The sequence below is a fragment of the Mastomys coucha genome, unplaced genomic scaffold, assembly GCF_008632895.1.
Source record: "Mastomys coucha isolate ucsf_1 unplaced genomic scaffold, UCSF_Mcou_1 pScaffold23, whole genome shotgun sequence".
NCBI lineage: Eukaryota > Metazoa > Chordata > Mammalia > Rodentia > Muridae > Mastomys > Mastomys coucha.
This window is the reverse complement of record NW_022196906.1, coordinates 17856124-17871696: the sequence shown is the minus strand read 5'-3', so window position 1 is coordinate 17871696 and position 15573 is coordinate 17856124. Positions and strand designations below refer to the sequence as shown.

At 38.1% G+C, this 15573-nt stretch overlaps 1 long non-coding RNA gene across 1 annotated transcript in view; it reads left to right on the top strand.

Moving 5' to 3' along the window:
- The window catches only part of LOC116073092, a 28617-nt gene extending 22187 nt beyond the window's left edge, over positions 1-6430 (top strand). The window contains exon 4 of the long non-coding RNA XR_004111664.1: positions 6181-6430. This is a non-coding gene — a long non-coding RNA (uncharacterized LOC116073092). The remainder of the gene's footprint in view (positions 1-6180) is intronic.
- The last annotated feature ends 9143 nt before the right edge of the window (positions 6431-15573 follow it).

The following is a 15573-nucleotide window of genomic DNA, read 5'->3' as shown; positions in this document are numbered from 1 at the left end:
CTGGGAAAGGAGATATTGTATGACATGTAAACAAAGAAAACATCCAATAATAAATAAATAAATAAATAAATAAATAAATAAATAAATAAGAAAGAGGAGCTTTGAGAATGAAGGATACCATCTGCACTACCCCTGAAGTCAGAAAGTATAGACACCATCAGAGGTTGTTGTGCTGATCTGATCAGTCACTTTCATGGGTATTATCATCAAGTGAAGTTTCCTGTTTGGAGTTTCTCAGCCCATCTGAGGCTTTTAGGTCCTGAGGATTTAGAGCAAAGAGCCACAGATGGGAAAGAACATGTAGTGTTTGTCTTTCTGAGTCTGGATTACCTCACTCAATATCTTATTTTCTAAGCCCATCCATTTCTTTACAGAGAAATAATATTCCAGGGTATATAACATATATATTTATTATTTATCTATTGAAGGACATTTTACTTGGGTTTTGTTGTTGTTGTTGTTTTGCTGTTTTGTTTTGTTTTTTGAGACAAGGTTTCTCTGCATAGCCCTTGCTGTCCTGGAACTCACTCTGTAGACCAAGCTGGCCTTGAACTCAGAAATCTGCCTGCCTCTGCATCCCAAGTACTGGGATTAAAGGCATGTGTCACCACTGCTCAGCTTGTAAATTGTTTTTATATCCTGGCTATTGGGAATAGGGTGTCAGTGAACATGGCTGAGCAAGTATCTGTGGAGTAGGATGTGGATCATTTGAGTGTATTCCAAGAAATGGTATAGCTCACAGATTAACTTTTAATACTTTGAGATTCTCTACACGGACTTCCAGAGCCGCTGTGCCAATCTGCATACCCACCAACAGTGAATAAGGGTTCCTCTTCCTCCACAACATCTCCTGCATTTATTATTAATAGTTTTAATGATCTTAGCCATCCATCCTGGCTGGAGTGAGCCAAAATCTGAAAGTCGTTTTAACTTGTACTTCTCATTTATTTCTTCTATTAAGAACTGCCTATTTATATCAATGACCTATCTTTTAGTTGGGTTATTTTGTTTTGACTTGTTTGTATAATATAAATATTAAGTACCTGTAAAATGTATAGCTGACAAAGATTCTCTCCCATTTGTGGACTTCTCCATTCACCTGATTATTTTCTTAGCTGTATAGTTTCATGAGGTCTCGATTGTCAATAGTTGACCTTAATTCTTTGCTTCTTAATTCACTCAGCTAGCCTGTGTCTTTTGATTGGAAAGTTGAGGTCATTAATATTTAGAGTTATTATTTAAAGGATAGTGTATATTATGGTCAGTTTGGTGTCTTTTTAAGTTGACTTGTGTCCTTAGATGTGATGATGATGATCTTTTTATTTCATTTCATTTATTTTCTTTCTAGAGTCACATGGTTGTGCTTATCCTTCTCTTAGTTTTAGAATACTGCTTCCAGATTTCTTTTTAGTGTTCAGTATTGTTGGATACAAATTTTTAAGGCTGAACCATGGAAATTTTTTTCCTTCAACAATGGCAGATAAATTTTCTGGATATAGTAATCTAGATTTGTACTCACTCTCTTTTAATACATGGAGTGTAGTGGTCTAGGTTCTTTTGGCTCTTAGAATTTCTATTTGAGAAGGCAGATGTTGTTCTGAGGGGGTTTCCTCTATGTGTGACTTGTGGTTTTTCTCTTGCAACTTTCAATACTTTTTCTTTGTGCTCTATATTTAGTATTCTGAGTATGATACACTATGGACTTTGGTGGGGAGACTACCTACCTGGCTTTCTTGTGTACATCTTGTGTCTGTGTGGCATGTCTTAGTTGGTGAAGACTTCTGCGATCTCATTAAAGAGCTGGATATGCCATTTTGGAGAATAGCATTCCTCTTCTAATCCCATAATGCAAGGATTTGATCTTTTGATGTTGTCTCACATTTTCTATGTGTTCCTATTTTTTCATTTTCTTTGCTTATTTTTTCTATGACCTCTACATTATCTTGAGTTTTTATATTTTGTCTCCTAATTGGTTCATTCTGCTTGTAAGCATTTCCTCTGAGTTTTCTAAATGGTATACTGAGGTTTTCAATTCTATTTTTATTTTATCTGTGTTCTCTTCAATGCTCCTATCTCTTTGTTACACTCAGTTTTAGAAACCTAAATTATCTTCATTATTTTATTCAGGTGTATATCTGTAGTTTCTTGGATATCACTCAAGCATTTATTGTTATAATGTTAGAGCTAAATGAGATAATAGATCATGCCTTTTTAAAGTTTTCTTGAGTTACTTGAGAACACTTGTGAATGTTCTTTTAAATCCTATTTCCTAAACTTCATCTAAGGTATTGATTTCAGCTCATTGATGCTCCACCGTCATACACATAAATCTTTGTTGCATATCTCTGCTCCCATTTTAGGGGATGTGCAATTAGCTCTCTTCAACTCAGTTTGATTCTGCTAGTCACTCTTCAGGTGCCTATTGTGTTACATGATATTTTTAGAAAAACAAGATGGTGTGCTGACAACAGTCCATGGAAATAATCCCCCACACGTCTGGTTCAGTGACCCACTGAGATTGTTGGAGTTAGTTTAAGAAGCATGGCTGAAAGATCGCTTACACTTGACCAGGGATGACTCAAGGCCCCCTGCATCTCTGAACAGTGCACCACAGCCTGGGTGAGAGCTCATAAAAGCTACATGCTTGCATTTCACTGTTATACTTCACAGGCTGTTCAGCAACAGCTGATCTAAGATTTTCCCTCTTCCAGTAATTCTGTATAACCTTGATGTGAATCTTTGTGGATCTTAAAAGTTTCAATAGTTTCCTGAGCCTTGTAATTTTTGTTTATTTCCTGTATCTTGTTAAATTACTGTCTCCAAGCAGAAGCTAATAATATAACAGTGAAGATTCATGCAAGTGATGCTTATAGTGAAAAGAAGGTAACTGTTGTCTATTCTTCTATTAAGTTATTGATGTATAAACAAAAATGATTTAACCATATAATAGCAGTAGACCATAAAAAAAGAATAAAATTCTAATTCATGTTGTAGCATAGATAATGCTATGAAGCATTTTACCACATTATATGTGTCAAATCTCAAAAGGGCGTGCATTTTTTCATCTACACATAATCTAGAAAGTAAAAGTATCTCAGAGAGATTGAAAAGAGATTAGTATTATCCTAGGGTTGGGGTTGGAAAGGGAAACAAAATATGCTATATGTTCAAGGTGATGAGATTATCTTGGCATGTAAGTGTAGTGATGCTTACAGTTTTATGAATAGGATAAAACAGTTGATATGTGTAATTTTTGTTTGATGGTATGTGAATTATCAATTATATGAATAATAACAAAGATAAGGTAGAGAGGAGATACCTGGGAAAGCCCTTTCCATGTGGGTTAGAGACAAACTCCAGGGCAAGGAATTTCCTTAGAGTTCAACTATGTCACAAGTAAAGTGACAACATTGAGATATGAGATTCCTTTTCTGAATTACTCTATTTTCACTAAAGAATACAACCCAAGTTATCACCCAGGAGTGAATCAAAAGGAAGAAGTTGAGGAGGATCAGGAAAAGAGGAGGTAAACAGAACCCTTGGGAAAATGAGGGGAAATTCCCAGGATCTACTTAAAGGGAGATGAAGTTTATTGGTTTTATGGTTTTTCTTAGTCACATCTGACCAATTGAGTCAAGTGCAGAGTGGGTGGATATTTAATCAGGGTTGGCATTTTCAGACTGAGTGGAATAGTGCCTTGAGATTGTGTAAAAAGGCAGTTATTATGATGAATCATGGAATCTTAGAGAGATGACTATAAGAGCAAAGATGTGAGGAGGTTAATGGGCAGAAAATGTCATGAGGTTAATGGGTTGTTTCTGGAAGGCTGAAAAATCACCAGAGTGGGAGTAGAAGGGAGACTGGACTGGGAAGGTAGGAAGTGGGGATGGTCTGAAATTTAGATGTTGACATTGAGAGTGAGCAACTGTTAGTAATGGCAATGGCTAGGTTTTATCTCTGAAGATGAATAGCTAATATATAGTGGAGAATAAAGCATTATATCCAAGTAACTTGCAGGGACAAACACAGGACCATTAAGTGTGTCTGTTTAAAAATGATATGTATTTGAGGTGGAAAATGGCCATATAGGCATTAGTCCTTCTCTAGAAGGAGAAAGAGATGTTTACTACAAAATTCAGTAAGTTGCTGAAGGTCCAAAGTCAAGGGGTTTGGGGAACATTAGTGAGGTAGTCAGATACCCATGGAAACCAGATCAGACCAGCTCTCACTTGTAAGATGAAATTGTAATGCTTCTGGGAGTCACTATTCTTTCTAGGAAGCAGAATCTGATTCTGTTATCCTTCCTGCCACTGGGCACCATATAAAAACAAGCCTTGGAAGACAATGCAGGTCAGGGTGTGGTGCACTGGAACACATGTCCTCAGAGTCATTTTGGTCTAATAATGAATTTTAGGAGTTAATAAGTTGGTGTCACTGAAATGGTTTGATCTCTAGGATTCAGTGGATGAAATTGGACAATATTCAGCTTAAGAGAGATTTGTAGACCTAGTGGGTCCTAAACATGCCATAGCTAGTTTAAGTTCAAGGATACCAGCTACTACCTCGGATGCTTCAAGGGAAGCCAAGAGATTAATTTATTTCTACAATGTTGAAAATAAATGGAACTAAGAAAAAGTGAGAAGATACAGTAAATAAAAACACATTTTGAAGAATTCTTATGGCCAATTATCCTAGAGTCATGAGTAGGTTTGCAATCATCTGGTCATGTGACTTTACAGCATTACCAATTTTTGTTTAACCAGTCTGGCCTGAAGGCCAATTTTCTTATGTCAATATCATTGTTATTGTATTCAGGAGACAGTACACTCTTAACTACTTGTCCAAAAGTTTAAAGATATACTCTTATGTTTTAAACATTAGATAGAAAAAGAAGAGTGTTCCATTATTTTGGGTTGTAAATGAGGCATATTATTGCTTTCCTTGCAAACTGAATGCTCTGCTTCTAAAGTGAAGTACAATTATACTTCCCCAAGCAAAACACTGACTTGTTAGACCTTTATTTCTTTAGCCATCTGTCATCTCTACAGTGGCTAGTTTGGGGCAAGATAGTCTCAGAAGGCAATAGGAGCTCCTTTGTACTATAATTGACTTCTTGTCTGGAGAGGTAAACATTGGCACAGCTGTGGTGGGCTCAGACTCCATGGAGGCAAGAAATGCAGCTAGACAGTAATCCAAATTCTTGTCTTTGATCCTCGTGTAATTAGAAATAAAACTTCTATTATCATACTTTCATTCTGGGAGATGCTGTTTTTAATGGTGCCTGGCATCCCTGGAAAGACTTTATGCTGATAAATCGTGCACACTCCACACTGACACTTCACTTGGCATGGCTCTGAACCTACAAGCCAATGTTTAAATGAAGCCTTTATTGTTGCTTTCGAAAGCTTAAGAATGAGGTGGGGAATGGAACTTTTTGCCCAGCATAATGAACCACTATCTAGTCAAGTAGGGCTCACTCTAACAATTAGCCAAAGTGATGCTCATTTTCCATGGTTGATCTGCTCGATAAAGCAAGCAAGCCTTTGCTAGAAATTGGCTTCACTGCTTTCCAGTCATTCTTGGAAAGACTTGGCTTCTAAATATGCATTTGTGTTCAGTTAATAATGTATTGATCCTCTAAATGAAACCGTGTTTCCTAGTTCCTTGCCAAAGAAAGAAGAGACAGTGCCTGCATTAGCAAATGGGGCCATGCCAACATCTTCTATCCAATATTAGGTCTTTGAAAATGAGCCTCTTTTAAAGAACTGAAATTTTTACATATATCTCATTTGTTGTCAAGACCAGTGTTTTGCCAAATCCTTGAATTAGCAATCACTTTATGAGGCAAGTGATTTAAGACCACCATGCAAAATAATAAAAACAAGCATCATATGACATAATTTAAGACAGCTTTAGTTAGTCTTTCTCTCTCTACTTACCCTCCAACCACTTCTTCTTAACCACTTCTCATCTACTCCTTCTATATGATACTTTATGGCTTCCTTAACTGAGGAATTTTACTAGAGCTAAAAGCAAAGTAAGTCTCCTGAGAAGATAAAATTGTATTTCCAGAATGCTAGCACAAAATTTAAGTTTGTGGGTGAAAGAATAGATAGAAAATTGTTGAAGGATGAAGATGAGCAAATGGCTCTTAACATTTGGAGATCTTCTCCCATACAGGCCTTTCTCCTAATATGCCTGAGCCTCACCTGATGTCCATGGATGATCCTGGATCTCAAGGAGTCATGTGGTTTTCCTAAGGTAACCAAGGAAACTGATATCATTCTACACTGACTGTTGGAGTGGAAGAAGTGGCAGCTGAACAATGCCTGCAGTTGAGTTTTCAACCCTTGTAGATCTGAATAGATCCTCTAAATCCTAATCCAGATAATATAAAAGTCAATAATGAAACAAGTTTCTTTTGCACCTATGTTTGTGAAATAAGACTCGTTTCATTCCTCTGCCAATGTACATTTTACAATGCTTTGTAACTTGTAAAACATTCATCTTAATGCATCCCTTGTGATAAACTTATGAATAAGTAAACATCATCTTGAACTTGCTTCATAGTTTAGAGAATTAAAATTCAGAGAAGTTAACTAGCATTCCTAAGAAAATACAGCTAAACACAAGGCAAAGGAGAGGCATGAAGGCAGCGCCTCCTCAGCTTACATTTCATGTGTATTTCAATATACCACTCTGCCTGTCTCACCGGAAAGCTAGCTGCACTCTGTAAGTGCTATGGAAAAGGCAGCTAGAGTTATAGGCCTCATTTTATACTCTAATTAATAATGAAAAATTAAAAGTTCAGAACTTGATCGCAGTTATCAGGGTGCGTGTGCGATATGAGTCCTGGAGATTTCTTCCCCAGCTACCCACAGATATTGGCTCTTCCTTAAGCCCTGAATATTCACTCCTTTTTCAAATAGGCTGCCAAGATGCCATGCCATTGATTTGCAGATAAACATTTCTGTATATTTAAAAAGCATTATTTTTACATACAATTATATTTAAACATCCTCTATCTTAATAAAACTCTCACTCTTTCTTCCAAAAGAGAACTGACAAATTCACCTAGCCACAGGAAATCTTCCAGAGCAGTAGTCTGCATACTGTTCCTCCCTCCTTTTTCTCTGTGTCCACTCTGTTCCCACAGCTCATCCTTATTAAAATGTTACCTACTGCTCTGTTATCAGATCTTCTCAGATCCACAATAACTACAAAGAAACAAGTGTCATCAAAAACATCACATGGTTGACTCTGCAGATTTAGCCTATAGATGGCCCATTCATCAAGCCTTGCTCTCTATTGCAGAATCCTGGGTTCCTCTCAGCCTACTGGCTTCAGGGTTCTTTATAGCACCTTTCTCGTAACTAGGTCTTGGTCCTATTGCTCTTCTGATATTTTGATTGGGGTAATGTCTTTAATTTTCATATCTTTAACTCATTGATATCATGTATTTGGATCAAACAATAGTAGTTCAGTTGTGTTGAACTAAATCGGCCATTTCTGTTGAATTCTGTGTCAAAATATCCATCATATATTCAAGCTACAAATCTGCAAATCATCCTGTTTCCATAAGTCCCCTCCTACTTCCTCTAAACATGGAATCTGCTGCAGAGGGCCCCCCTCTGTTCTATTTCTAGAGTCTTGGTTCTACTTTTACATCTCTATTTTCACTGTCATCTCTCATCTGGATTTTGTGACAGTATTAACAGCTCTCACTTCTCCTTCCCTACTATTCCTGTTTCATACTCTTCAAAAACAACAACAGTCATTTCACAGCATACATAAAATAATCTGACTCCTATTTTATAAATCGTCCCAAAGATTCCTCTTTGTAAAATAAATAAAAGATCTTCTCATGTTCCATAAGCTGGTAGTGGTCAAACACTGGCTTTGATCCTGTTTCTATAACTCTCATACTTTTTGAAGCCTCTTTCAGTTGCACTGAACTTTGAAGTTTTCAGATAAAGTATGTCTTTTTCTCATCATGCTCTCTACATATCCCCCTTCTTCTGTTAGAAACACTTCCCTTCCAAATTTATCTTTGGTTCTCATTTCTCAATATTCTCAGAAATAATCTTCATGCCACCCATCACATACCATTTGAATCCTAAATATTCCTCTAGGCTCCACGTCTTAAAAGCTTAGTCTCCAACCTTTGATACAGGTAGAAGATGGTGCAACCTTTAGGAGGTGAGGTTCAGTAGAAAGGAGTTAGAACATTGGACCATACTCTAACACACCACTTTCTCTTTCTCATTTTATTTCCCAGTCTTCAAAGTAGTGAACAAACTGTTTGACTATATGCCTTTTCCATGTTACAGGATGTAACCACAATAAAAGTGACTGGGCTGCCAAGTATGGTGTCAAATGACTTTCATTCCAGCAATACCGAGGCAGGGGCAGGTAGATCTATGAGAGTTTGATTTGAGCCTAATCTAAAAAGTGAGTCCAGGACATCCAGGGCCCTGTTACACAGAGAAGCCCTGTCTCAAAAAAACAAAGAATGAAACTGTAGGCTTAGAGTTTTCAAAACCTACTTTTAATAAGGGTTCTCAGATACTTCAACCCCCCTTCTAGCCCACTGTCCAAAAGATGGTAAATAGGACAAGGAGATGCGCACCTGTTTAGAAGTAGTTCTTTGGGGGAAGTTCTAATCTCTGTTGTCGGAGTACCAGCAGTCTACTTCAGTAGTGTTCAGGATACCAAACTTGAATCAGCAACAGTGGTATGATCCAAGAGAAATAGACAGGCATCCACTGAATCAGCATGAGTCAACAGGAGCTACCAGAACTAGGAGAGGTTCTCTGTTGTGCCTCTTCAACAAAGCGAAGATGGAAAAGAGGCAAAACCAAGAAAGCATGGTAAAGGCTATCTATGCAAGCCCCCCTCCACCGCATCACTGTCCATTGAGTACTATTTATGCTCTCTCTAAACATCACTTGTCCTCCCGTAGGTCTTGCCTTGGTAAAAGAGCACATGAGTCTGCATCACATGACACAACCAGAAACTTCCACTTCAAACAAGAACAACAACAAACAAACAACAAACAAAAACCATGCAAATAAACAAACAAAACAAAAAAGGTGACCAGGCCAAGTATCTGTGGACTAAAAGCCCTTGAAAAAATGTCTTGTTTTTGATTTTCTCAGGTACTTTGCCACAATAATGAAAACATGACCAGCACACCATGTAAAATATTCAGAGCCTCACTGTATTTACTTCTTTCTTAGAACTTTACAAGGTCTGGATAGCTCCAGTAAATTGCTCAATAACAATATGCTGTCTATTTTCACATGAAAACTGGGCCCCTGGAAGGGTTCTTGGTTCTTAGCTCTCCATTACTGAGCTCTATGAAGGACACAGTGAAGTGTTCTGACTAATAAGTATGGAGTGAGAGATCTGGGCTGCACTCCAGCACTCAGCAGAGCCATTGTCTTCAGTTTGCTTTCTATTGCTCTGATAAAGACTATGACCACAACAATTTGAGAGGAAAAGGGTTTGTTTAATTTACACATCCTGATTTCAGTTAATTACTGAGGAACTCAAACATGGTGGGAGCCTAGAGGCGGGAACTGAAGCAGAGGCCTTGGAGAAGTGCTACTTACTGGCTTGTTGATCTACCTTTTAAATTTTGAATTTGCTAGTTCCTCTAATCATATGACCCAGTTTCTTAAAATAAGTCTGCTTCAGATAATAAATATTCTAGTATAAATAATAATGAGTAATAAATATTCAAGGGATTAAGTCACTTCAAAGAACATAACTTATAAAATTTATAAACTTAATATTCATAAAAATATATTTCTAGGGCCTGTGAAATGGCTCAGTGGGTAAAAAGCACTTACAAGCCCAGAACCTAAGTTTAGTCTCAAGACTAACTCTCAAGCTGTCCTCTGACCTCTACAATTGGTCCCTGGGACATGAACCCCTTTCCCAGAAATAAATTTTAAAATTCTAAAAATGTCAGGGCTGGGGAGATACTTCAGTCGCTACTAGTACGCGCTGTTCTTTAGACCTGAGTTTTGTTGTCAGGACCCATATTAGGCAGCTTACACCTGGCTTTACAGGCAGTTTCTGGGGTGTTTCTGGTTTCATATTTCATAAATAAATATGAAAGCCTACATATTTACTTAGTGTTCTTAAATGCTTCAACCTCCCTTCTAGTCAACCAACCAAAGGTAGGGGAGAAAGATGATTAATCAGTTTCTGATACTAGTATGGGAAACACCACATTGAATTTCTTATGAAAGATGTAACATAAGTTCAAACAAACCAATATACTTCAGTGCAAGTCCTGGTGACTTCCAAATTCAGGTTCAATTTAAAATCAGTATTTGTGTTTTCTGTACATGATATTTTAATATGAATAAAATGCCTCTCATACAAATAACAGTCACACGGGTTGATAAAAAAATGTATTACTGTAGAAAATGTCTCTCAATTTGGAAAGAAATGTATTAACTCATTTTGTTTGTCTAAATTGCAAATTCTATATTTAGGTAATCGTTCAAAACATATTTTTCCAAATTTGTTGTAACTACCAAGTTGCCATAATTTTTCTAGGTTACCTCCAAATGTGTGTGGGTGTGGGTGTGGGTGTTTTTTCTGCAGAATTTATATATTAATATAGGTCATCCAAGTATGTTATGTACTATTAAATCTATACTAATAAAATAATTATATGTATGTATAAAAAAAAAGATGATTAATAGGCCAAGAGGGTTGTGGACCTGTTTAGAAGTAGTTCTTTGGGATGATTCCAATCTTTGTTGTCAGGGCAAGAGCAATCCAGTCCAATAGAAAACACCAAACATGAATCGGTAGCAGCAGCTCGATCCAGCAGAAATTTCAAGGATCCATCAAATTGGCACAAGTCAGTTGAAGTGTCAAGAACTAGCTGGAATATCATGAGAAGTTCTTTGGTGCATTTTTCTCTACAAAGTGAAGAACAGCAAAGTGTTGCATGGCTAGCAAAAACCAGTGAAGAGCAATGAAGCATTGCACAGCATGGGAATGCGAGAGCATCCCCTCACTGTAGGGTTATATTTATATTCTTTATAAAAATCACATACCCTCTCAAGTATCCACTCCAACAAAACATCATTTGCCCTCTAATGTGTCTGCTTCAGAATAACATCCTCTCATCTGTCTGCTTTAGCAAAACATCCTGTCATAAGACAGTTTCCAGAAAAACATCAGGTGAGACAACTGAGTTTCCAAAAAAACCAGAAATTTCTACTTCAAAATACCTATAGAAAATATAATCAAATAAGAAAAGATTTCTACTGAAGATTTTAAAGTCTCTGAAAAACATAAATTAGATATTAGAAGATAAAATAATCTCTGCTCATGGGCTTGAAGAATTAATACTGTGAAAATTACTATCTTCTTTGTTTTTGTTACCATTCCTCCTGAAATTACCTCTGCCACCTCTCCCCTCTTTGATTCTCAAAATTTCACTCTTTCCTCATCTTCTAGTTTAAAAACAACTTCATGAAGTCCTCTTAATCTTCCCATGGAAATATTATAACTTTCTCCAATATATTTCAGAACATTCTCCTTTTATGCCTAGTGTTTCCTTGATGTTCTATATCAGGAGTTATGGCTACTCCTGGTGTTGCTGAAGTGCCTGCCATGAGATGTAAGAACACTAGAGTTACTTACTTTGTCATGTGCACTCAAAAGTATTTTATGATTTGAGAATTCCATACAGTAAACTTTGATCTCGCTCACCACCTCCCTCAGTTTCCCCACATTATTACTCACTCAACTTTGTGTCCTCTTTTTTTTTCACATCATCAAATCTAATTTAAAACAATTTTAGATTTATTTATTTTATACATATGGATCATTTACTTGTATACATAGGCCACACGTATGCCTGGTGCCCATGGAAGCCAGGCCGGGAAATGGATCCTCAGGATTGGAGTCACAGCTGGCTATGAGCCACTCTGTTGTTGCTGGGAACTGAGCATGTTTCCTATGCAAGAGTAGCAAGCACTCTTAATCACTGAGGCATTCTTCAGTCTAATTTGTGTTGCCCATATACTTCTTGGATGCAGAGCTATTCACTGGAGCATGGTCAACACACCATGGATACAAACTTAAAGAAAACAAATTGCTCTCTCTTCTGAAAGCTGTCAATTACCAATATCTCCTCTAGGAGGACTTCATATACACTTCCCATCTTCATAATGGAAGCTTGCCTGACTTAAGTTTGAACAGGTCTTGTCCTTGCTGTGAAAACTGCTGAGAATTCATATGCATAGGTGTCCTGTCTAGAAAGCTGTTTCCTTATAGTCATTGACCACTTCTGACTCTTTACCCCCTCTTTGTGAATCTTATAAGGGTTTCATTTAGGACTAAGCATTTCTCAATCTTATATTCTCTACATGTTGAGAAGTTGTAGATCTTTCTATGATAATCAAAATCTTATAAATAGGAGCTTCTTTGTTCATGGTTGAGAGATACATTAATCTATGAATATAACAATATGTCTGATAAATCATTAGGAGTTATGTTACACTATGCCAATTTAGCAAAATGCTCTGAGTGGGTTCTCCTATAGGGCTTGCAACATGTCTAAACACAGGTTAGTAACCCCAATTACAGTGGCAGGTATGGGTTTGTGTTCTGGAATAGGCCTTAAGTCCAAAGGGAATAATGGAATAAAAAAGAACTAAAAGGTGTTGGAAATGGGGGTTGTCATGTAGAAGAGGGAATACTGAGAAGGATAACACAAAAGACTTTCTGAAAAATACATAGAAAACCATCTATTCAAAAATAAAAAACACATACACAACTGCTAGTAATTATGTCATGCTTGTCTTTCTGGGCCTGGGTTATTCACCCAAAATGATTGTTTCCTGATTTACCTATGAATTTTGTAACTCTTTTTTCCCTTAATCTCAATAACGAACAATTTTCCATTGTGTAAATATCCCACATTGTTACCACCCATTCCTCAGTTGATTCCATTTCTTGCCTACAGTGAAGTCAGTAAGATGAATGTGGATGAGCATATATCTCTATATAAGGATATGGAGTCCTTTGAGTACATGTTCAAGAGAGGTTTATGTGACTCATATGGTAGGTCAACTCCTAGCTTTTGAAGGAACCTCCACATTGATTTCCATAGTCACCACACCAGTTTGCATTCCCACTACCAGTAAGTAAATATTTTCCTTCCCACACACCCTCCCCAGACTTTGTCTTTATTTCTTTTTTTTTTTAAATCTTAGCTATTCTGTCTTAGATAAGACTAAACCTCAAAGTAGTTCCAATTTGCATTTCCATGATATCTAAGGGTACCAAACAATTTTTTTAAAAATGTTTGTCCTTCCTGCACTCTCATCTCCTACTCTCCTTTAGCCAACTTCCCTGTGGTACACATATTTGTTTTTTGTGCCCCAGAAGTTTCCTCCTCTCTAGCCTTACTATCCCGAGCAGCTGTCTTTATCCGACATTGATCGATGTCCCCTGTACTCATACCCCTCTGACTACCTTACCCCCCGCCCCATGCACCTCCACCTCTTCAGAAGGAAACCTGGATGGGTTTAATTTCCCCACTGCTACTAATTACATGTCTCCAAAAGACAAAATACCTACAATTTGTTTTGGCTTAAGCTACATCTTTATAACTGATTGCTTTAAATAAGTGTTAAATTTAGGACCACGTTCTCAGTTACAGAGAACAGCGGCACGTAGGCACAGCTCCCCCACATGAATCAAATCTGACATTCGAAAAGAAAATGGAAACACACAGCTCAGCTACCTAGCTGTCTTTCTGAGGTCATAGGCTCCAAGGAACAATAGTACAATAGTTGTCTTAAGTCAGTCTCTATCTCTGTCTCTGTCTCTCTGTGTGTCTCTCTCTGTCTCTTTGTGTCTGTGTCTGTCTATCTGTCTGTCTGTCTGTCTGTCTGTCTCTCTCTCTCTCTCTCTCTCTCTCTGTGTGTGTGTGTATGTTTGTGTGTATGTGTGTGTGTGTGTGTGTGTGTGTGTGTGTGTGTGTCTGTGTGATTATATACTATAGCTCTTAAATGGAAATACTGCAATTCTGGCCATAATCTGAAGGTACATCACTCTTAGGAGTCATGGGAGTCACCTTCAGACAAGGTCAGAGTCCAGAGTTTCTTTTTGGGTTAGGTCACTGCTTTGGTGACTGTGACTGGAACTGCTGGAAGATGCTGGTAAAGGGAGAGGAAGACACAATAGAAGAGAGAAAGGTAACAAGCGTGACCAGCAGTGTTCAGAGCACTTTTAGTCAGATGGCCGCAGAGCAGAGCTTCAATGCTCAGAGGTTCAGGGGCAGCAGGGCAGCTGGGGTCCAGCGCTGCAGGGAGGCTGCGAGGCATGTTTAGCGGGCACTCTTGGGCTCCTGCCACTCACCTCACAGGCACAGAATGCCCCTCTGCAAAGTCACCACTTTATTTGAATAACAGTTATACCCCATCCTCAATGCTTCTTTAAATGAGAGTGACATTTTTAAGCAAAGAATTTTGTTAATCAAACCACATTCCTTGCATGAGGAAAGGAACCAGATCAGGAGCTGCATGGCAATCAAGTCACAATTCTAACCTAAGGAGATACTGTGAACCAGTCTCCCCCTGGCGGACAGAGAGCAGCCCCTTTCACTCTGAAAGCTTCATCTGAAGCAGAGCTCAAGGTCAGGCGGGAGGGAGCTCAGGAGTCTCCATCAGGAACTATGCCTGGCTTTCCCCATGAACTAAACTGAGTTGCTGCTTGAACGTTCACTTGACAAGCAAATGTAAAGTGATTCTTCTTTTTCCTTTTTCTTTGCTTTTTCTTTCTTTTCTTTTTGCCTTTTCTTTTTTCTATCTTTAGGGAAGAGGCCCTGCTAAGAATTGATCCCCAAACATATTCGAGGCAAGCATTTAATCATGTGTTTACATACCATTATGTAACAAGCTAGGTATAGTTCTAGCCCAATAATTCATCACTGATTTGAATATGTCTAATATCTCCCTACATTAGTGAGTAGAGCAAATTATATGGTTTTGCAGGGCTAGTTTTGAAAGATTGAAGTCCTTTTTGAGGGGGGAGGAGAAGCAGGCTGGACAAATGAGAGAGTAAAGAAAGACAATCCCTTTTCATAGACAAACTACATCCTGAAGTCATCAGCCAATGCACGCACAGAGGCACATCAGCAAACTGCCAGCAGGCTCATGTCACACAGGATGTTGTGGGGTTTCGTATCAGTGTTCTCTGCTGTAAATATGTGCCAACCACCAGCCTTCCCACCCACCCTCTGAAGTCTGAGCAAGTATATTCTGCTCCAGGTTACACTTTCCACCGTCTCACTTGCAGATTTCCTGGCTTTCAGTAAAACTCCAATAAGTCTGAGAATAAAGTTTCCAAAAGTGATACTGAGGTGTATGGAAAACATCTGTACTCACGGGTGCACACTGACACATGGTACACATGGGTCACATTGGCACACAGTACACATTGGTCACACTGGCACACAGTACACATGTGTGGTGGCCCTGCTGTGTTCATGGAAGAACTCAAAACCGAAACCAGAGACTTAGCTCGCTGGGG